Genomic DNA, 24463 nt, shown 5'->3' with positions numbered 1-24463 from the left:
TGTTTGTGATGTTGGCTGAGTACTAAATCACTGTATAATAGTTACTATGTTCCAGATTGGAGGAATTTAAAAAAAGAAATTCACAATCTACTGTTTGGATTGGAAACAAATTCCTAGTTTATTGACTCTGAAGCGCAAGCACAGCATCTTTGTCATCTGATCATATGGCTTTCCAAATCCCCTTTAAAGCCAGGCAACTGCATTGCCATCCATTCGGGCACCCATGCACAGCCATAGCTTCAGGAGTGGTTTTGAGAGGGTGGTTTGAAATGTTATCTGCAGCTGTGTAATCCCCCATTTGCAAGTCACTACCTGCAGACATCCAACTCTTGTGAGTACTGTCTGTCTAAGCTACAGAGCCTGAAATGAAGGCCCGGAGCCATGCATTCACCTGGGTGCAACTAAACAAGACGAACGAGGCTTTCATAATGAAGAGCTATTTATCAAAATCCATGGCTTTCCCAGGCAACGAGAGGAGTGCTCCTTAAGGAAGCAATCATGCTTTCAGGAAAACACCAAATTTTGCAGTTCATTTCAACAGGCAAAATGTAAAGTCCTATGAATTTGGGGTAGAGTTTAAGAGGCAAAATGGCACCTGAAATGCCATTCTAAACACAATGCCGGCAATCCCAAAGAGTGTTTGCGATGAATCTGGGCATGCTCTGGATGTTATTATTTTTTAAATGTTCTATTTTTGTGAATCTGATTTGGGTGCTTTGAAACTATTTCTGTCTGGACTTTATGTAACTATGGGTATTTTATTTATTTATTTGTTACATTTATATCTAGGGATGTGTGAACCCCCAAAAGTCCAGTCGGGGGGGGGTCCGTCAGGGGAAAATCCGGCCGTCTTGGGGCTCAGTGGATTTCCCCGGAGCCCTGTCGCATCCTCCGGATTTCACGCGGTTTGTTTTTGTCTTTGCACAGGGCAAGATATGCCAATTGTGGCTGCAATTAGTGTATCTTGGGCAAATTGCAGCCATAATTAGCATATTTTACGCCATTTGGGGCCATGAAGTGCTTAGTTATACGTAAATTGCAGCCACTGCCATTACAGCCGTGCAAAAGTGTTGTCCTGATATCATCAAAGCCTATGCCCATTCTATTGACACATATGAAGACATCTGCAGTTGCATCTGTCTACCATGGACTGGGGCAGAAGTTGCAGCCAAAAAGCTAGAAGGACAGAAATAGATTGAGTCCACGTGTGAACAGTTGTACTCTTTCACTTGAACGAGAGTCCCACACATGGCCCACTCCCTTTAGGAATAGCAGTAAGTCACAAGCTCTCTCAATGCATTTAAGCGCCATTGGGACATCAGCAACCAAGACCCAACCACGTCCTTCTGGCTGCCCTCTGCCCTATTAGCATACTTAGAATTTTTCAAACTCTATGTAGCAAACTGGGCTGTGATGCAGATTTAAAATATCCCTGCCATTTGGTGAGCAGTCACTAGTATAAAAAAAACATTCTTCCTGAATGCATTTTCATTATGTAACCGACCATCCTCCGCCCACCTCCACCAATACCCCTAACCCCCTTAAATTTCCAGATAGGCTTCTACGGTTGCAATATAATCTGCAGGGGCAGGATTGTGCCATAGGAAGGCTGACATAGCTGTATGTGTTGCTTGTATGGCTGGCATCTCCATCATGTTGAAACAAGCATGCAAATAACTGTATAATCACGGCACAGTTGAAACAGTGCTGGAATTGTCGTAATTGTTATATCATGCTGCATTACAACATTTAAATAAATGGCTTGATGGAGATCAGCAGCACAAGGGCCAATTCATTCTTGTCTATCTTTAAAAGGCCTTGAAAGAAAGAACACACACCCGCATCATATTTTCACATCAAAGAAGTTACAAGGATCTTTCTGCAGCTTTCTGCAACACCTGTTCATTATGAATGGTTGCAGAATAAGAACACACCAGTTTATCATTATGAATGTAACAATGCCTGAAAAGGCCTTAAGAAATCCCATTTTTATATAATCCAAGTAATGGAGAAGAAATGTGTAAATATGTTTTTGGTATAACGAGCATCCATTTTAGGTTGCCTTTTACTTTCCAGTGATAGATTTCTTTCCGTCCCCACATCCCAATTTCCCAGTCAAGATGGCAAAGTTCATTAGTTTGGCTGTGGGCATATTTTGGGATAGATCGTCTCCTTTAGTGTATATGGGTTTTTTTTCTAAAAAAAAAAAAAAATGGCCACAGAACCTTAATAGCATTGCGACAAACCCAATTTTTCCCCCTTCCATGCATCAATATATCCCTGCCCAGGAAACATACCCAGACTTGCACAGTCATGACCAGGGATGTATTGGTACCAAAATCTATTGGTACAAAAATCTATATTACTACTAGGGATGTTGCGAGTGCAGTTTAGGGTTCAGAAATTCATCGAGCAACCCCTGCCTGCGACCCCTGAACTGCACCCACCGAGATGCTGTCCTTGTTCGCCCCCCGCTCGTGCCCAGTTGTGCTTCCCAGTACTCACCACGAACCCATTCGGTGAGCGCCGCCATTTTCGCACCTTTGATTTATACATGAAACAGGAAGTTAAAAAATGCACATATTCAAATAGGCACAGTTTGGAGCTGGAAAAGCTAAATATGTGCAATATTAGAGGTGTAATCCCTCTAATATTGCGCTTATTTAGCTTTCCCAGCATTTTTTATTCTTCATCCTATTGATACAACAAAATACTGCTCCTGGCTGCTTCCAATGGGGGGGGGGGAGCAGGCAACATAGGCTGCAGACTGTCAATGGGGGAAGCGGCTCAATCGCTATATTTACTCCCTGGAAGTGCAACTGGGGTTTTATGACTGGGCAACACAGGCCACAGACTGTCAATGGGTGAAGCGTTTAGATCCCTGTATTTACTCCCTGGAAAAGGAAGAAGGGGGTGGGAGCTCTAACTGCCTGACTGTTGGCTGGAATGGGACAAAATTGCACTGGTGGGGTGCTCTCATGGGGAGTCTTCAGATGCTGTTGGGGATAATAACATGGTGGGGGGAGCCTGGAGAGGGGTGAGAAACAAGGTCTCTCATTGGTTGAGCAGCACCTGCCGGGTTGATGACGTTCAGTTCTACTCCCCCCACCCAATCCGGAAGTATGTTGCTTTCAAGCACTGTGTGACCTGTGAAAAGTGGATTTTTTAAGGTACGATACACTCAACTTTTCTTGCTTCATGACGAAGCAAAGCTGATTCCATGAAAATCCGGATAATACTCCAACACACTTCTCATTCCATTGTCATGAAGACATCCCCCACCCCTTCCAAGTCATTGCAGACTATTGATTAGTGAGTTTGAATTTCCAACCTCTCTGCAGCTGAAGAGACCATCAAAATGATTTTAAAAATAGCCTCAAAACAACATTCCCCACTGCATATGCAAATCCACAACAGGCAAGCCAGAGTGGCAGAGCAGTTAAGACTGTTGGATGTAGACCTGGGACATCTGGGTACAAATCCTCACTCAGCTGCAAACCTCACTGGGTGACCTTGGGTCAGTTGCAATCGCTCACCCTCTGCTACTTCATAGGGCTGTTGTGAGGAAAACTTGTGACGAGGGTGGTGGCCAGACCGTGTTTGTCACCCTGTCCCTGATAGGGATGGCAGAGAATTCCACCACGGATCTCGGTGAGGCCGAATGCCAGTGCATTCGGGCCCCTGAACTCTGTGGCGGAACGGCCTGCCACCCCCCGCGGATCCCCTCCAGGATGAGACTTACCCGGGGCGGATCTTCCGGGCAGCGGCGGCGGCGGCTCCGGCGGCAGCTTCAGCGGCCAGTCTTCTGCCGCCGCCGTTTCCAGTGTTAAAAAAAAAAAAGACATGATAGGCTACGTAAATCTTTACGTAGCTTATCCCGTCTGACTTTAAAAAAAAAACACGCGTGCATACGCAAATGGCGGCGGCTACGGCTGCCGCCATTTGCGTTCCTTATTTTGGCCCATCTTAGTCTACGTAAATATTTACGTAGACTAAGACAGCAAAAATAAGGGGGAACGCAAATAGTGTCCGCTGCACTATTTGCATTCCCCTTATTTTCGCTGTCTTAGTCTACGTAAATATTTACGTAGACTAAGATGGGCCAAAATAAGGAACGCAAATTTGCGTACACGCGTTTTGTTTTGTTTTTTAAAGTCAGACATGATAGGCTATGTAAAGATTTACGTAGCCTATCATGGCTGTCTACAGGGACGCAAACAGTGGCGGCTACGGCCGCCGCCATTTGCATCCCTGCTAGCCAGCGGCCGGATGTCCGGCTGCTGGCGGAGCCGGCCGGCAGCTCTGCGGAATCCCCGCAGAGCGGAGCTGGCCGGCCAAGATTCTGGGGGAGAGGCGCAGAGCGCCTCCCCCCCCCGGCGAGGAATCCGGGGGGAGGGACAGAGCGCCTCCCCCCCCCAGTGCAACCCGGCAGAGCCAGGTAAGGCCAATTTTATACATCCCTATGACGCTCTTTGGAAGAAAGCTGAGATTTTTTAAAAAGTAATAAATATAAAAAAATAGAGAATCCACATCGCACAGTCAAAAGTAGCGTTGTATGCGAATTTTGGTTTTGCTCAGAAGACATGTGAGCATGGCCTGTTCAAAGCCCCAAATGTATTCGTGATCACAAATTGCCGAATATGTTCACAAATTGCCAATCATAAATGCTCATGTTCAATTTGCTCAACTTTCCCAATTTGATTTTGCGCATATTTCCTAATTTGCTCATACAGGAACTCGCATTTAAAACTACAGTACCCCTCCGATGAAGTGAAGGGATTTGCCTGCTACAGATTGGCCTACTTGTTGTCACCTATGGCTAAATTTGCTATAATATATCATCAGTTATCTCTAACCCATCCTGGACAATGATCGTTTTGTCTTGTAAGACCAGGGACTGGAAGTCTTCAAGCCCGCAGGACTTACTTTGTTTTTTACTAGAACCGCGTAATCCAGCAACTTGAGCGAGGTGCAAAATAGTGGCTCAGGATGGGGAAGCATACTCTCAGAATTAAGGAACAGGGGTGCTTCTGAGCACATGATGAGAGCTAGAATTAATTTTCAGTACCAGAATTGAGTCCAACTCTTAAACAACTGGGTGATCCTGAACTACCTTCTGCCCACCCTGCCTTAGATCATCCTTCCCCAACCTGGTGTCCTCCAGATATGTTGAAATACCACCTCTGTCATCCCTAGCCAGCATGGCTGATGTCTTGACAGCCCTCTAAGTTAAGTGGCTACTTATCAAGTTCAACAGACTAACAGAGACAGAAACCCAGATGCAGTCTCTATACCTCCGATATCTACCAAGGCAACATTATTATAGGTCCTAATAACATCAGTTGTGCTATCAGGAGCTTCTTTACTTGCTCACCCTCTAACATGACATATTCCATCCCCTGCTAATGATGCCCTTGTGCAGTCTACACAGGACAAGCTTTTTGCAAGAGTTAAAGGGACACAAATACAAAATGGCATCATTCAGAACCCAGAGGGAGAACATTTCATTCTCCCAGGACACTCTGCTGCTGACTTCAAAGTCACTTTAACAACAACAAAAGACTTCAAAGGGAGGCGCCAGTATGAAATTGCTGAACTAGAACTGAGCAGCAAATTAGATTCTATTCAGTTTAGACTTAATTAGGATTCTGGGTTTTGTTCCTGCTCCTGGTGTTAGATTAGGTCAGCATGGCTAGAAAGACAGTGTTATGACAGTGGCTGCTGCTGGGAATGTGTCGCTCTGTCCATATCTTCCGTACATTTGGGAACTGCATGGAAATGACACACAGCTACTGCTACCCCTTACACTTTACAGGGCATCACTACACCAGCCTAAAATCCTGCATTTAAAATGGGGCTTTCTGCTTCCGTTTTAAATGCAAGATCAGAATGACTCCCTTTTTCACCCCCTTCCCTTCTCCCCTCCTTCTCCCCTTATCAGGGTCTTCCATTATCTTTCATTGATCTCGCTCCTCTTCCTGCTACTTTAACTCGTTTCACAGAGGAACTCAAGCGGAACACAAGGGGGTAATTTGATAGCTCATTATCTGCAATCTATTTAAAAACGGAACAAAGGGCATTTGGTGCAGGAGGGTCACAGCAGGGCCACTGTGTCATGTAAAGAGCCTGCAAACTTCCGTGAAGGAGCAATCTCAATTGCAGGATAAAAGCTCCATGTGAAGGATCCCTCAGCCTAACCTACCTCACAGGGTTGTTGTGAGGATAAAATGGAGAGGAGGAGGACCATGTGAGCTGCCTTGGGCTCCTTGCAAGAAGAAAAAAGGCAGGATGGCTTTGCTGGATCCAAAACTGCTGGATCCAAAAACTGCTTCATTCACCTCAAATCTGGGCCTGTCAGCTACCTACACCAGACCTGGAAGCTGTGTAACTCATTCCCCCACCCCATTGCTCCCCAATGGGGGGAGGGAGTGGAAATGCAAGGACTGACCAGGCTGAAAACTGCAGCAAATCCCCCACTCTGGGCTGGTACAAGCTGGCAGGACTGAGGATAAGGCAGGAGATACACCTTGTCATTACATTACACCTACCCCGCCCCCATTCAGGATTGCTGTGTTAGTCTTTAGGGTGTCACAAGACTTTGATCTATTCATATGCGATTTGCAAAAAATCTGGGATCTGCCTGTGCTGGACAAAACTATCGCACAAAACTAAATTCCCACAAGATTATTCAGTCCCTTCTTCCTACACCTGAATGATGCCATTATATTTGCATAGAAAGTAATGATGTTCTAGTTGTACAACCAGCTAAATGCAAATGTTATATATTTGTTCATTTCAGAAAGGTTGCTAGGATGCCTATCTCTTTTTTCTTTTTTTTAAGATTATTTAATCTTTTCTTTTTAAAATGAGATTCCCCTCCTGGTACATCTAAGGTCTTCCAAGGCAGCAGTCATATGCACATTTACCATATACTCGTTCAGGCTTACTTCTGAGAAGACATGCATAGGATTGCACTGTAAAATATATGGTACAATCCTGTACATGCCTACTCAGAAGTAAGCACTACTGAGCTCATTGGGACTTACTGCCAGAAAAGTGCATATGGGACTATAGCCTTGAACAGTTGAGATTTGCATTCCACGTAATTGTAATGTTTGAAAATTATTTTTAAACAATAGCTTTAAAAATGGATCTCTCATTGCAGATCAGCCATACTTGTAGTATTATACAAGTATAAAGTGTACTGTAAAAATGCAAATAAGATGGGCTTCGTACATATTTAATTAAAATGGAAAAGGGAGTGCAAGGGCAAATTCAGCATAGATGTTGGGATGAAAGTGTTTGTTTGTTTGTTTGTTTGTTTATATTCCACCTTTCCCCCAAGGAACTCATGGTGGTGTACCTGGCTTCCCTCCAATTTCTCACAACAACCCTGTGTGGAGGATAGTCTGAGAGGAAGCAACAGGCCCAAGGTCACCCAGTGAGCTTCATGTCTGTGCAGGAACTTGAACCCAGGCCTCCGTAGTCTTAGTCTGCCACTCCAACCGAGGCACGAGGAGCCTCTGGCCCACAGCCTCTGGCTCGCAAAGCTTCTTCCCCAGGCCCCACCTCCTCTCCCAGGCCCTGCCCCTTTCCCCTGCTCCAACGCCCAGAATGTCCACACTTCAGTATGAGAAAAACATGATGGTGATGCTTGGGGGAGTGGGGGGGAGGGAGGGAAACTGTATCTCTTGTCCCCTGGTTCTAATCTACAGCAACTGGTAAAAATTATTGTAGCAAACATTTCCACTCTTGTTGGGATGTTGTTGACTCTGCCACACCGGAGGCATTCAAGATGAGGCTGGGCAGCCATCTGTCGGGGATGCTCTGACTTGGATTCCTGCATTGAGCGGGGGGTTGGATTCGATGGCCTTATAGGCCCCTTCTAACCCTACTCTTCTGTGATTCTATGATTCTTCCCTCTGTAATCCCACAGAAAACATTCCCCCCGCCCCCATATTAAAAGGAACAGGAGTTTTATTATTGACCTTAAATTAATATAAGTCTCTACCCACTGACATTTGGCTGGATGCTGCCTAAAATGTATGAGCTCCTTTTGCAGGTTTCAAATTGACAGCAGTAGAAAGTTTCAGCCAGAAACAAAGCCTGCGGTTTCACCCCATGACTTCCCTGAAATCCTTTGCAACCAATTTTATCCCCATCTATGCGTCATGTTCTATATTGGTCTGATTATTAATTTCAGTGAAGTTAGTAGCATTGCTTTTGGCAAAGGAATGGAACAGGGAGGGGATTATTTTAAGAATATATTGTGAGAGTTGAGGAAGAAGGATGAAGTATATCAACACAAATAGGATCTCCTCAACTATTCCCACGAAACAGACAAGCCATATAGGACCTACAGCCACATGTTCTACATGTGCTCACACATCTGGCTCAGGCTTTTGTTGTGGAATATCATTCATCACCCTCTGACATGCTAACTGTGCAGCTCATGATCCATCAATGTGCCATAAAATAACTTTTCTTCCCTCAGTGCCATGCACTTAATTTGTTCATACTGGCATCATTTTTATGAAGAGGAGAACATACACTCCCGCTATTGATGACTAGTACAGCAATGTATGACTGTGAATTCCCTAGCAAGGACGAAATGTTCCACATTTTTATCATAGGTATATGTGTATAAATATATATTTCTTCTCCTCCTCCTCCTCCTCCTCCCTCCTCCTCCTGCATGCCTTCATAAAACCCTTCACAATAATATATGGTGGGTTGCTATTAAAGATTCAGATTAAATATTAAGGAGGTATTGCTGTGCCTTGGTTGGTACCCCTAAACTGAAAGTTACAGGATAAAAGTTAATTGTAAATCAATCCAGGGCCCAAAGTGTGTGTGTAACATTTTAGTAGGGTGAAGAGATCCAGGGCGGTCGGCCCACATGGCAATCCGATTACCATAAGAGGAAAAAAATGAGGCTAAGATGTACTTGAGGATATTTATGGAAACTCCCCCCACACACACACAATTGTTGTCCAGATCTTGTGAGACTCGCTGGAGCCAATCCAAAGCAACATTAGAGTAGAATAAGCACCCCTGTCCATATTTGTACCCCCAATTTTGTGGCAATTCAGTAGTGAGGAAAAAAAGCCGAATTCTCCCTTTAAAACAAGGTGCATGGGTACTGCATGCCTTGTTTTGATGCAAAATTGTGCTCTCCTCAGGGCCTGTCTTAAATGGGGAATTAATTTTATTTTCTCATCATCTAATTGCCGCTGAAATTCAGCAGCAATTCAGTGAAGGTGATTTCAGCACCAGTGGGGGATGCAGCCCCTGGTGGGTTCCGGGGGGCAGAAATTAGCCCCTGGACCCTCAGATGTTGTCCACCCCTGATCTAAATAGTCAGTTGCTGGCCCAGACCCTTGTCTAGAATAGAGAAATTATGAATGTAGAGTTATACTAAGACTTGGACTTTGAGAAGCTACGTGGCTTCTGCTTCCCTATCTGGCATGCTCTCTCAAGAACTACCAGTTCCAGAGTTCCTTGTGCATAGGCAGGAGGGAGGGATAGAGCACCATAGTAATTAGGGAAATTGATCCCAGGGACAGCAGGAGCCAGTGCTGCTGGTAGGATTTACAGGCCCTAAATATATCTGAATAAATGTCACGCGCTCTCTCTCTTGCTCTCTCTTACATACACAAACACACCTCCTACTGCCATGTCTGGCTAATTGCAGAAAATGTAATTTCAGAATTAAATTAGAAGTTTCTTTCATGACTCATGAAATATAAAGGGTGGGATCATGGTATATATCTGACAGTGGGTCAGTATTACAAGTTTGTACTGGTTTGTGCACACCAGTACATCCCTCATCTCCAAATCAATCTATGCGCTATGCAGTAATTTTCCAACTAATGATAGAACTGTCAATAAAAGCTAAAATTGAATCAAATTTGCTTGGGTCATTCTAGTTCTAGAAGTGAATTTCTACATGGAATACAATTCCCAACACTTAGTCATTTCAAGGGCAGCTTTTAGTCCTGATGATGGACTTACAAGATAGTTGGGCAGCAAATAATAAATGAGTTATTAAACTAGTTATCAAAGTGGCAGATTCGAAGTTTCCTACTACAATCTCTTACCTCTAGAAAACTGCTAAGAGGTCAAAAGGAATCTGAACTCCTGTAGAGTAACTTGAACTTTAGTTCAAAGATGTCAAAAATTGCTTTGGTCATAAATCTTCATGGCACATTTTGGACGTCACAACAGTTCACAGATAGTTAATACTGAAGCTCATAAGTGACCTTCTCCAATGTCATATCAAGTCCGTAGTAGAACTCACAAGCCAGCTCTGTTAATCCCATGCATTTGGTCACACCAACAGTCAAAATAACCTGATAATCAACTTCAGTGTCCTTGTTTCCACCAACAAGAGAAAATCAACACCAATACAATAAAGTTAAGACATTATTTATATCTTCAAGGCTGCAATCCTATACACAATAAGTCCCATTGAGCGCAATGGGACTTACTTCTGAATAGACATGTATATGCAATAATAATAACAATAACAACAACAACAACAATAATAATACCAAAGTGGAAGAGGAGGAGTTGTTGATGTCAGAAGAAACATATCCATAGGCTAATGAAAAAAAAAGTAAGGTGTAGTGTGATTTGTACTCCTATGTGCATTGGGGCCCCAGTGATGATAATGATGATGATAGCACTCTTCCTCTCAAGGAAGCCCAATGCCAGCTATAGAGGAGAAGATATGTGAGAATATAGGGGTGACCTGTCCATAAAGGTGAACTAGGCAGTTGCCTAGGGTGCCAAGTTAAGTGGGGCGCCAAATTTGAGGTGGGGGGAATAAAAAAACAAAAAAAAAAGTAACAAAGATGGCATTATTTCAGTTCCCATGCACATACAGAAGGAATATGACTGAGGCTGTGGAGGTCAGCAAGGGACTGACTGGGGATGGTGGGGCTAAGTCAGGCTGCCTGCCCACCTTTGGAACCCGGTCCTCCCTCAGGTGATGTGGGATATCCTCCTGCTCTGCTGCAGCTCCAGTTGGAGGCCGGGAGTGACAGCGCCCCCCTGCCCCAGCAGCTGCTTCCTTTGTCCTTGGAGGGCTGAGCCTAGAGGATGATGGGCCTTGTTGGCCATGTCACCCCGAGGATGCAACTGGGACCCTTCTTCCAGGGAGCCCCCTGGGGCGTTGTGGATGGGACTTCTGTCCCTTCACAGAGTGGATGGCTGTGCTCGTCTCCTTTGTTGTTTTTATCAGACCCACCATGCTGATTCAGTGCTTAGTTTAAAAAAAAACAAATACAATTTTGGGCATGTTTTATTATAAATTATCATATTTCTGCTTCCAAAGATGGGGGGGGGGTGCGTCTTCATTAAATGGAAAATAGGGGTAAAATGTTTCCCAGTTTACCAAAAACCTCTGCCTAGATCTGCCCTTGGTGTTTGGGGGAGGGGGTGCTGATTGCGTGGTTCACCTAGGGCACCAGTTGCTGGCAGCTAGTCTAGGGCCGCCCCTGTGAGAATATAGTGCTCTATTCCTTCCCGTAGCTGACAAGCACATGGAATAATAGCTCTGCTGTACATGGGCCCCTCTATCATCCTCCTCCTCCTCATCATCATACCACCCTTCCTCCAAGGGGAGCCCAATGCTAGGTACAGAGGAGAAGGTATGTGAGAATACAAGGCTCTGTCCTTTCCCATAGCTGACAAAAGTAGAATCCTGTTAAGCCCATGGAATAATAGTTCTGCTGTATCTCAAACTATGGCAGTGCAGCATTAGTTGCCACCACAGTTATACAGTATCATCAAAATGCTAACGCACACAGACAAGGGGGTTACTATGTAGTTCCCTCTTAGAACCCCTCTGCTATCTCAGGTCCTCACTAGCCATATTTCCACTGCCCAAACCTAGCACAAGTGAACTCTGACCTGCTTTCAGCTGGGGCAAATGCCCGTGTCTCACTTGAGTACCACACATTGTTTTGTTTGTGTCCTCCCAAGAAGTTTATTAACAGCGAGGGGGGGGGGGGGATCTGGATAGAGCAAAGGACAGATAGAAACAGTTGCACAGCAAAACATAAATATGAATGCAGTTTCTAGCTTACAGTCATATTCCTAGGGCACTTCCAGAGGAGTGCAATCGCCCTGCCTTGAAGACGGAATTTTATGGGGGTCCAGACAATGTCATTTTCCATTTGTAATCCTCTTGCATTTTCCCACCATTTCTCCCAGGAGGGAAAGGCAGAATAGCTGCTCAATGCCTTTTTGATTGGTAGTGCTAGGAGCCCTCCATATGGAAGCATCCTAAGCCTGAGGGTGCAGTGATTACCTTCTAACTTGGCCTGCGTATTAACAACTGGGATCCTTCTTTCATGATAAGGCACCTATTTCTATCTCAGATGATTGCCCATAAATCTACCTACAACCCTGCTTTTATCCCTAAAACAAGGGTAGGCAACCTTTTGGGGCCCATGGGCCCATTTGGAAATCTGAAAAACTGTCCTGGGCACAATCATAAAATGGCTGCCATAGGTGGGCATGGTTAGTCACAAGTAACAAGTTAGTCAGAAAGGACAAGTAACCTGCCCAGAGGCTCTCGTGGGAAATTAAGATGGCAGCAGCTAGAAGCTCCCACTTCACTTTGAAGCAATGCAAGCTGTCAATAAAATTTTTTAAACATTGAGAGCAATATGGTGTATCATATTATATGGATGATATTCTGGAGGTGATGGACTCGACCTTGGGGGATCGGGGGGGGGGGGTGACGTCCGACAGGAAGCTCTGGCATGGGCTGGTCCATGAAGTCATGAAGAGTCGGAAGCAACTGAATGAATAAACAACAACAAATGGTGTATCAGTGGGCACAAAGGAAGGTGTCTGGGGGTACACTGGTGCCCAGGGAACCATGTTTCCTACCCACTGCCCTCTCTGTTGGCCCACGTCCCTTTGCCAAGTGCCAACAATGTGTGACAATACTTAGAACACAAAATAGGTTCCATGATAAGGCCAGCATAAAGTGCAGGCAAGATAGGGCACCTGCCTGGGGCCCACACCCCAGTAGGGGCCCACTGACAATAGCCCCCTAGACTTGTTCCTCCTCATCACCATTGCAATTTACTTGTTCACCTGCCTCGCATGCTGGGCCAGACAACAGTGAGAAGCCGGAAGAGAAAACACCACTGCTTACCTCCTCACTGGCTCTCTGCCTGCCAAGCAAGCAAGCGGAAGCAATGATGAGAAAGTTGAGGAACAACAGGAGCTGCTGACAATGGCAGTGAGAAGGGAGACTCACTGAGGGAGGGGGCCCATTGAGGTTGCACTGCCTAAGGGCCCTCAAAAACCTGGCACTGCCCATAGCCATGCCCCCAAGTAGAGGCCAAAAATCCCTGTCAACAAAAATCCCTATCAACAAACCAGTTCTAGCAGTTTTCATCTGCACCGGAAGCAGGTCTTTTGTAAAGCTAATGGATCTTAATTGCTCATTCAATACCAAGCCACCCCAAAATACTTTGCATTATGAGAGAGAAGAACATATTGTTGCTGAGAAAATTCATTCCCACGCCCAAAGCTACGGTGAGGATTGCACATAAGCTCAGAGGAACAAGGAATTCTGTGGGGGTGGGTGGCGGATGACATCAGCGTCTCCACTCATCAAGAATTGCTGACGCTGTGTACCCTGTGAACCCTGGCTCCACTGCACCACGGCTGAGGATACAGGCTGGACAGTGACTTCACCTGCAACACTTGGTATGTGGGATCCTTGCTCAACTGGGCCACCATTAGGGATGTACGGATTCCACACCATCCATTCCGATGGGGAATCCGCCCGCAGCGGAGGCGATCTGTCCCCCCCCCCCCGGAATCCTCCGGAGCAGCTCTGCTCCGCGAGGATTCCGCAGAGCCACCCAGCTTGAGGGCCGTTTACCTGCTGGACCCGTCCCGTTCTCCTCTGTGCCGATCGCCATTAAAAAAAAAAATGGCAATCAGCAGGATGTGCCCATAGTCTTATATGCAAACTAGAGCCGTGAATCTTGCCTTTAAGTCAATGCCGATCGCCTTAAAAAAAAAAAAAAGTGATCGGTGCGGAAGCGAACGGGATGGGTCCAGGAGCAAGCAGCCAGAGCCGTTCCGCGCAGAATCCTCCTGGAGTGGAGGTAAGTGGGGCCAATCCGCCGCAGATTCCGGAGGCCAGATTCCAAAGAAGCTGGCCTCATTTGAATCCGTGGCGGATTTCTCTAACATCCCTAGCCACCACAGAAGCTCAGCTGGTAAGGCAAAAGACTGAATTAATGCAGCCACCAGTAAAGTGGGGAAAATGCCTTGCTGAAATTAGGGATTGTGTAAAATCTGCTACATCTGTATTTCGCAGATTGTTAGACGCCTTTTGTTCCATCATCCATTTATGGATGGATTCAATTTTTGTTGTTGTAATGAAGAAAAATATGCAAATAATTCCATAAGAGGGTTTGCAACAATTTATATAATTTAGCTTAGTACGTAATATTTAGAATATTGTCCCCCATTCCATTCAACTTTTCCTCAGCAGAAACTTACATATTTTCCTACAAATAAATATGTATACATTTCAGGAAAGTAAAAAAAGGATCCAAAAGTCCATGGACTCTGCGCGGCCTGAGGTCAATCCGCAGCAGCCCTTCCAGCTCCCTGAAGATGCTACACAGGGAGTCAAGAGACCCTGCTGAATGGGGTACGCTGTGGCATGTGTATGGGGAGGGGGGATCCCCAAAACTCAGGCAGAGGGACCTTCCACAGCCAGCAGAGCCTTTTCTCTCAAGGAGGGCAGATCTTGGATCCAACTCTGCACGTGCTCCAGTTTTAGGCAGGTCATGTCTCCTGCCAGGAGAATCATCCCCTAGGTTGCCTGACATGTTACATGATGGCCGACTTCGCAAATACAAAGACTGTGTGGTTTGTTTGGACAATAACCGGGCCAAGCTGTTTCCTCTTGTGACTGGATTTAAAGACCGCTCAAATATTGCAGTGTTTAGCTTGCAAGTGTAATTTATGTCCTTGTTAGGGCCAGGCTCACTCAGCCATGAAAAAGAGGGGGAAACACTCCTTTCCTCTTTCTATCCGTTCAGGGAGGGCAGTGCTAACCTATGGGAGCCAGCTGAGTTCATTACATGGACATTTCACTAGGTTGAGGAGGAATCCACTGGTCCTCTTTAGATGGCCAGTCACAGGCATGAAATATGAGGGAATTTGGGGAAATCAATGGATGGGCTGCAGATGTGGGGAAGGCTGAAATTTGGCTGCCGTTGCCAGGGGTAGAAGAGGCTGACCCGACAGTGCAAAGAGGTCTGAGCTTTTGGGGGGTGATGTGCTGTGTTGTCGAGAACACAAACCACATGGTCTCTGCCTGAAGTGGTTTCCCTTCTGGTTGGAGTGACTCCATCCATCCATGCGGAGGAGGGGATCCTTTGTCAAGCATGGTTAAAATCATCTGGACGATGGTGAGCCATTTCACACAAACAAGTTCCCATGCATTTAGGAGTCCATATGGTTTTGTGTTCTTGGTTGCTACCATGCCAAAAAGGGTAGCCGCGTAAGAAAGAAATGTAAGAGAAAACCGAGTTGCATGCTTCCCAGCCACTCTATTTTCCTTCCATTTTTTTCCGCAACCAGATTTTCACATATCTGCACTGGCATTTTACCTAGGGATGGCGGAGAATTTCTCCCCGAAACTTCGGGGGGCCGAGCGCCAACGTGTTCGCAAAAGGGCTATTTGCGTTGCCCTTATTTTTGCCGTAGTCTACGTAAATGTTTAACTTATAAAAATAAGTAGCCCTACAGCAACTAAATAAGGAACGCGAATGGCGGCTCCCTATGGGGGCCGCCATTCGCGTATGCGCTTTTTTTTTTTTTTTTTAAAGTCACCCGTGATAGGCTACGTGACGATTCACGTAGCCTATCACGGCTGACTTTGCAGATCTAGCCATGATAGGCTACGTGAATCGTCACGTAGCCTATCAGGGGGCGTTGTTTTTTTTTTACTTTCGCGTTCGCGGCCGGGCGAGGCGAGGCGCCTCCTCCCCGGCCTGAATTTCGGCTGGGCGAGGCGGGAAGCCTCCCCCCCCGGCCTGAACTTCGCGGGGGGAGCAGCGAAGCGCCTCCCCCCCACCGCGAACGGCCTTCGACGACAGGTAAGTGACTTTCGTCCACCCCTAATTTTACCACCTGTGTTTAACATCAGTTTAATTGCTGTGGTACCTGGGAATGGTAGTTAGATGAGGGTGTTGGGAATTCTCTTAGACGAAATCCCCAACATGCTTTAGTAAGGCCCTTACAGAACCTAGTACCCCAGGGGTTCCTTGGGAGAAGGCATGATTGTTGTCTATAGCAGAGGTGGGGAACTTGTGGCCCTCCAGATGTTGTTGGACTACAACTGCCGTCATCACTGAAACATGTCCATGCTGGCTGGGGCTGATGGGAATTGGTGTCCAAGAACATCTGGAGGGCCACAAGTTCACCACCCCTAGACCCAATCTACAAAGGTGATTTAGTGCAGATTGTGACTGACCCGGATGTGTTTGTGCTCCACACTAAATCACTGTAATCACACAATTGTGCAATGTTGCAACAGAGTGCTTTAACTAATGCAGGGAGAAAAGCTTCACTATTGCTGCTTCACAGTCCTGGTGGATGAGAGGGGAGAGGTGTGGGATAAATTATGGGATGTTATTCATCTCTTCCATTAAACTTCCCTGAACAGGGGAGCACTGAAAAAAGCAAGCCCCTCTCATTCACTGACCAGCACTTAAATGGTTGATGACATTCAGTTCTACTCGCTGGACTTCTCCCACCCAACCCTGAAGTATAGCAAGTTCAACCTGTGAAAGCGGGTTTTTAGGTAGTGTATACTCTGCTTTTCTTGTTTCATGTGCTTAGGGATGTCAGAGATTTCAGCCCCCCGAAATCCGTCGCGAAACAAATCCCCTGCCCCCCCCATGAAAGGCACGCGGGACGAAGTCTCCGCCGCCCCCACCCCACGAAAGGCGCGCGAAACGGAGCACTTACCTGCTCCCGTCCACGCTGCTTTGCAAATGGCGGCCGTCCTGGCCGCCATTCGCTTCCTCCTCTTCCTAGCCATGATAGGCTACGTAGATACTTATGTAGCCTATCACGGCGGGGGGGGGGGAACCCCAGCGTATGCAAATGGCGGCGGCTACCGCCATTTGCATACGCTGGGGTTTTTCCCCCTGCCATGATAGGCTACGTAAATATTTACGTAGCCTATCACAGCTCAATACAGGGACGCAAATGGCGGCGGCTACGACAGCCGCCATTTGCGTCCCTGCAGGGCTGCCCAGCTGCTGGATGTCCAGCTGCGGGTGGCTGGAGCCAGCTGGCAGCTCCGCGGCTTGGCTGCGGAGCGGAGCCAGCCGAGCAGGATTCCGGGGGGAGGGACGGAGCGCCTCCCCCCCACTGTGGATGCCCTTGCACGGAGCCAGGTAAGAGATTCGTACATCCCTACATGTGCTGCTGATGGACCAAAGCGATTTCATGAAAATCCAGATATAACCAGAAAACGCATCTGAAACAGTTTTCATGTAGATTACCTGGCTGGTCTACAGTGAAGAAAAGTTAATAGTTACTAGTGCTGGTTGAACAGCACATTTTCTCTTCCCCAACCAAGGGATTGAAATTTTGGAGCATTTTAAGGCCTGTTCAGATGTTACAGCCACTGTGTGGAGGCCATTTGAAATTATCGAGCAGGCAGATTGGAATACTTTTTACCATGCTACTTGAAACTAGGGATTTACGGATTTTGTTAAATCCATTCCATCTGTGTTTCGTGGAATGTCTTGTGTTCCATCATCCACTCATTGACGCAACTGGACTGTTTTTAGGGATGTACGAGAGTTTTATTTCACTTGTGGTAATGCACCTTTTCACAAGTGCAAATTTGAACGCAGGTCTCCTTGGTCTACATCTCACTGAATTCAGTCAGGGTGATGTTGATGGATACTATTGCTCTTCCGAGGCAGATGTTTTCTATCTGGTGCCTCTTCTCGTGTGATTATTTGCTGCAGGGTTGTGAGGTGCTCAGATAATCGCTTCAGTCAGGCAATCAGCTCATCAACAAATCAGAGCTTGCAAACAAGCACTTCTTTGCAAGTTTTGCTTGGGTTCTGTGGCTCCATCCATCTTAAGAGTGTGGAGGGTGTGGATACTAATAACTGCACTTTGATCTCAACTGAGTTCAAGGCCATTTCAGAAACTCTTTTCTTGGCCCTGTGAACAGTTTCCCATGCCTCAGATTCACCCCTCAAAGCTCAGATCCTGGCTTTCCACCAGCAAAAGACATGAAGATGAAAAGCAGACATCTTATCGGTTTTTATTTGTTGCTAATACCAACCAGCATTACAAATTCAAAACAAATACATATACAGAGCATAATGTAAGCCAGACCAAGACCACCTCCCCAATAAATGTAAACTCTCCAAAGAATCTGATAAAGCTTTTCTCAGAAATGTATAGCTAAGTTACAGGCCCCCAGCCGTCCTTCTCCGAACCCAGTGGGCTGCTCAGGGAAGGGAGAGATTGGTCTTGCCAGAGGTCTGAACCGATCACATGCAGATAGGGCCATGTGAAATTAGGCTGAGAGCCACAGGTTGTCTACCTCTGCAGAAGATTTTTTAAAAGTTCCTCACAAGTAGAAAAGTAGTGCAGCAAAGAGAGGGCTGGGCTGGATTCTTTCTTTCTGATGTGCTAATCTTTTACTTGCAGAGAATTTTTTTTTAATGTGAAGGAGCATTCAAACCCACCTCCAACCTGCAGTCTGAAGTGGCAAAATCTACTGTACTACCTCATCCTGCTACATCTATAGGATCAGACAACAGTTTTAAGGTGCAATCAAAAAGTCCTACAATTCCCAGCATGCCCCAGCTAGCACGTCTGGCTGGGGAATGCTAGGATTGTAGACTTTTTTCTACCTAAACAGGGATAGGATTGCACCCTTTGTGTAGATACACCATTAGAGTGAATTGGGACTGCCTTATCTCTTATACAGATGTAAAGTTAAATGGTGTTATTTCATAGTATTTAAAAAAGAAAAAAAAAACCTTTTTGTCTACTGCTGCATTAAGTATATTCAGGGACATCACTCCAGTGGTTCATGTTCCTCCCCAATTATCTACCTTTGTATCAGGTAGCTGCTGCTCTAGTCTTTGCTGCTAGATTTGATAATCTGTCCTTGTAGATCCATCCTAGGGAAGGCGGGGGCAGGGGAGAACAACACACACACACACACATACACACGTCATGATAGAGATAACATGGTAAATTCAGTTTCTTTATGTTCTGGAAAGTAGGATCATGGCACAGAACATCCAGTTGCAATTTTGTTGGTGGAAACTGTGAATCTCCTGGATATATCCACATTTCAAAGCGCTTACATCCCACTGATTCTGTCACGGGCCAGATAGCAACAAGATAACAATGAACATATTGATTTAATCCAGGTTTCAAATCCTGAGGAAAGCATAGGATAAAGACCACAAATCATAAGCCAAAAAGTGTTTTCCTTAAAGTTTACCAGGTGAAGTTTAGTTTCCAACCAAGGTCAGGTTTAAACATGTTAAGCCAGTATACAAAGTAGTATAGTGCTACCTGTACAGTTGGGTGTTACACAAAATGCACACTTTCCAGTAATGTATTAATTTTTGTTGTTGTTCAGTCGTTCAGTCGTGTCCGACTCTTCGTGACCCCATGGACCATAGCATGCCAGGCCTTCCTGTCCTGCGCTCTCTCCCGGAATGTGCTCAAGTTCATATTCATTGCATCGGTGATGCTATCTAGCCATCTCATCCTCTGCCGTCCCCTTCTCCTTTTGCCTTCAGTCTTTCCCAGCATCAGGGTCTTTTCCAGAGAGTTTTCTCTTCGCATTAGGTGGCCAAAATATTGGAGCTTCAGCTTCAGTATCTGTCCTTCCAATGAGCACTCAGGGTTGATTTCCTTTAGGATGGACTGATTTGACCTCCTTGCAGTCCAGGGGACTCGTAAGAGTCTTCTCCAGCACCACAGTTCGAAAGCATCAATTCTTCGGCGCTCAGCCTTGATCTTGCCAAAATTCTTGCCTTGGACATTTAGTACTTAGGGTTCTTCATATAATTCAGTGCACACAGATGTTTCAAGTGACACCTAAATATGTCAAGACTGAATGATAAAAACAGGTGTTTGAAAACATATGTATCATACAACTGTCAGGAAGCCAGGATTAGATCTGGCTCCTCCAAGCCCCAGTCAAGTACCTTTCTCCATGCAGAGAGAAGCTCCGTATCTCTCTGCATGAAGTAAAATGGGCTTTGGGGAGGAGGCAAGGTTTTATGTCAGCGGCAGCTGGCCAGGGGGAGACACCCTTTGATTTCATCCAGCCCACTGGATTGTTCCTGGGGGGCAACTGGGACAAAGCCAGTTCCCCACCCATGCTTTGGGGGAAGCCATGGGCTTTATTCGGTTCTATGAAGACCTACAACTTTATTCGGTTCTATGAAGACCTACAACACCTTCTACAACTAACACCAAAAAAAGATGTCTGCTTCATCATAGGGGATTGGAATGCTAAAGTAGGAAGTCAAGAAATCACCGGGATAACAGGCAAGCATGGCTTTGGTGTACAAAATGAAGCAGGACAAAGGCTAATAGAGTTTTGCCAAGAGAACACGCTGATCATAGCAAACACGCTTTTCCAACAGCACAAGATACGACTCTACACATGGACATCACCAGATGGTCAATATCGAAATCAGATTGATTATGTACTTTGCAGTCAAAGATGGAGAAGCTCTATACAGTCAGTAAAAACAAGACCTGGAGCTGACTGTGGCTCAGATCATGAGCTTCTTGTTGCAAAATTTCGGCTTAAATTGAAGAACGTAGGGAAAACCACTAAACCATTCAGGTATGACCTAAATCATATCCCTTATGAATATACAGTGGAGGTGAGGAATAGATTTCGGGGATTAGACCTGATAGACAGAGTGCCTGAGGAACTATGGACGGAGGTCTGTAACACTGTTCAGGAGGCAGCAACTCAATCCATCCCAAAGAAAAAGAAATGCAAGAAAGCAAAGTGGCTGTCTGATGAGGCTTTACAAGTAGCTGAGGAAAGAAGGGCAGCGAAAAGCAAGGGAGAAAGGGGAAGATATACCCAACTGAATGCAGAGTTCCAGAGAATAGCAAGGAGAGACAAGAAGGCCTTCTTAAATGAACAATGCAAAGAAATCATAGAATCATAGAATAGTAGGGTTGGAAGGGCAAGGCCATCGAGTCCAACCCCCTGTTCAATGCAGGAATCCAAGTCAGAGCATCCCTGACAGATGACTGTCCAGTCTTGTCTTGAATGCCTCCAGTGTGGGAGAGCCCACCACCTCCCTAAATCGAGGAAAACAACAGAACGGGGAAGACTAGAGATCTCTTCAAGAAAATCGGAGATATCAAGGGAACGTTTTGTGCAAAGACGCGCATGATAAAGGACAAAGAAGGCAGGGACCTAACAGAAGCAGATGAGATTAAGAAGAGGTGGAAAGAATACACAGAAGAACTATACAGGAAAGATCTTAATGTCCCTGATAGCCATGATAGTGCGGTCATGGAACCTGAGCCGGACATCCTAGAGAGTGAAGTGAAGTGGGCCTTAGGAAGCATTACTAACAACAAAGCTAGTGGAGATGACAGTATTCCAGCTGAGCTATTTAAAATCCTCAAAGATGATGCTACTAAAGTGCTGCACTCAATATGCCAACAAATTTGGAACACTCAACAGTGGCCACAAGACTGGAAAAGGTCAGTTTACATTCCAGTTCCAAAGAAGGGCAACGCCAAAGAGTGTTCAAACTACCGTACAATTGCGCTCATTTCACATGCCAGCAAGGTTATGCTCAAAATCCTACAAGCCAGGCTTTAGCGGTATGTGAACCGAGAACTACCGGAAGTGCAAGCTGGGTTTTGAAGAGGCAGAGGAACTACAGATCAAATTGCCAACATTCGCTGGATCATAGAGAAAGCAAGAGAATTCCAGAAAAACATCTAACTCTGCTTCATTGACTACACTAAAGCCTTTGATTGTGTGGATCACAACAAACTCTGGCAAATTCTTAAAGAGATGGGAGTACCAGACAACCTTACCTGTCTCCTGAGAAACCTGTACGAGGGGCAAGAAGCAACAGTTAGAACCAGACATGGAACAACCGATTGGTTCAAAACTGGGAAAGGAGTACGACAAGGCTGTATATTGTCGCCCTGCTTATTTAACTTATATGCAGAGTACATCATGAGAAACGCCGGGTTGGATGAATCACAGGCTGGAATTAAGATTGCCGGGAGAATTATCAACAACCTCAGATACGCAGACGATACCACCCTAATGGCAGAAAGCGAAGAGGATCTCAAGAGCCTCTTGTTGAGGGTGAAAGAGGAGAGTGCAAAAGCTGGTTTGAAACTCAACATTAAAAAAACTAAGATAATGGCATCTGGCCCCATCACTTCCTGGCATATAGAAGGGGAAGAAATGGAAGCAGTGACAGATTTTATTTTCTTGGGCTCCAAGATCACCGCAGACGGTGACTGTAGCCATGAAATTAAAAGACGCTTGCTCCTTGGGAGGAAAGCTATGGCAAACCTAGACAGCATAGTAAGAAGCAGAGACATCACCTTGCTGACAAAGGTCCGTCTAATCAAAGCTATGGTTTTCCCAGTAGTAATGTATGGCTGTGAGAGGTGGACTATAAGGAAGGCTGAGCGCCGAAGAATTGATGCTTTCGAACTGTGGTGCTGGAGAAGACTCTTACGAGTCCCCTGGACTGCAAGGAGGTCAGATCAGTCCATCCTAAAGGAAATCAACCCTGAGTGCTCATTGGAAGGACAGATACTGAAGCTGAAGCTCAAATATTTTGGCCACCTAATGCGAAGAGAAAACTCTCTGGAAAAGACCCTGATGCTGGGAAAGACTGAAGGCAAAAGGAGAAGGGGACGGCAGAGGATGAGATGGCTAGATAGCATCACCGATGCAATGAATATGAACTTGAGCACACTCTGGGAGAGAGCGCAGGACAGGAAGGCCTGGCGTGCTATGGTCCATGGGGTCACGAAGAGTCAGACACGACTGAACGACTGAACAACAACATGGGCTTTAAAGTATTATGAAACTTAGATATACCATCTGATGCAAACATTTCCAACAGCTCTCCCAAATTATCTTTTGTGTTCTTTCTGCCTTTGTAGTGCTACCAGGTAGGTTGCTTAACATATGCCATGTGTGTGTGTGTGCACGTGCAATCTATGTATACCATCTTGGGTGAAGTCAGTGAGTTACGTGATGAGGTGTTGTTGTTTTTAAAAAATACAGTACATCAGAATGCAACAGATGCTCATCAGAATGAAAGGTCAAAAGTTATGGTCTTCCTACTTGAAATCTGGGCTTCAATTTGAGTTGCAAGACTATAGGATCTAGGCCATAGATGACTATATGACCTTGCATTTTCATTAAAAAGATTTGTAAATACCACACGGGATTTATTGATTCAAAGTACCTAAAAATTTCATCATTCAAGGCAGATGAAAGCAAGTATTGTAAAACATCTAAAATAAGGCATTAATACCTTAACATAAATAATTCTAATAAATCACAAACATGTTGGAGAAAATGGAAACTTGCTAATGGAATAATGTGTGCAGCTTGTTTATTTGGGTCAAGCACGAAATATACATCAAGCAAAAGTGCAACTGTGAATAAAACAGCTAACAACACTTGAATTGTCAACCCTACCTGATTTTCAGTTGGGTTCATTTTCAGTTCAGACTTGACCTCAGTTGGGTGAAGATGCTTCCTTCTACCAGCTTAACTGGGTTTCTAAAAGCCAAACCCCAATGAAAATGGCTTAGAATCATTCTTAAAAGTATTGTGGTTCAGGCTTTAACAAGCTTCCATAGGTCTGAGAACATACCTTGATTTCTGAATTGTGCATGCATGCATGCACACACATACTAACATTAGCAACATCAAATTCCGGTTTTTCTAAATACTCAATTTACTTTACATGCATCATTTCAATAATCCTAATAATCACCCTGTATTATTATTCTCATACTACAAATAGAGGGTTGACTTCCCTAAGGCCACCAGAGATTTTGGACTGAATCCCCTATTTAGTCATAGTTAAAGTAGACCCACTGAAATCAAAGGGAATTAAGTTATGATTAACTTAAATCCCATTGAATTCAGTGGCTCTACTCTGACTAAATCTTGATCCAACCCTTTGTGGCTGTGCTGAAATTTAACCCAGGGGCTTCCCAGTTCATAGATCATGTATTTAACCACTATAGACAAGTACTCACAATCTAGGGAGGATAAACACATAAACGTTCTCTAAAGAGTCAAATTGTTGTTTTAGGAGCAGAAGGTTTTCACTGGGAAGATGGTGGTTGTGGTGGTGAGGAAAACTGTTAACTTAAA

At 45.3% G+C, this 24463-nt stretch overlaps 1 long non-coding RNA gene across 1 annotated transcript in view; it reads right to left on the bottom strand.

Annotated features, from left to right (window-relative positions):
• Nucleotides 1-18322: 18322 nt before the first annotated feature.
• Nucleotides 18323-24463, bottom strand: part of LOC146358555 (uncharacterized) — a 33678-nt gene continuing 27537 nt past the window's right edge. Inside the window, exons 2-3 of the long non-coding RNA XR_014787106.1 lie at nt 23777-23860; nt 18323-19482 (exon numbers count right to left, since the gene is read on the bottom strand). This is a non-coding gene — a long non-coding RNA (uncharacterized LOC146358555). The remainder of the gene's footprint in view (nt 19483-23776; nt 23861-24463) is intronic.

Source organism: Heloderma suspectum, chromosome 1 (assembly GCF_057233095.1).
Source record: "Heloderma suspectum isolate Gila_16-S chromosome 1, 16-S_ref, whole genome shotgun sequence".
Lineage (NCBI taxonomy): Eukaryota > Metazoa > Chordata > Lepidosauria > Squamata > Helodermatidae > Heloderma > Heloderma suspectum.
Note: the sequence above shows the minus strand (reverse complement) of the source record. Positions and strands in the feature narration are given on the sequence as shown.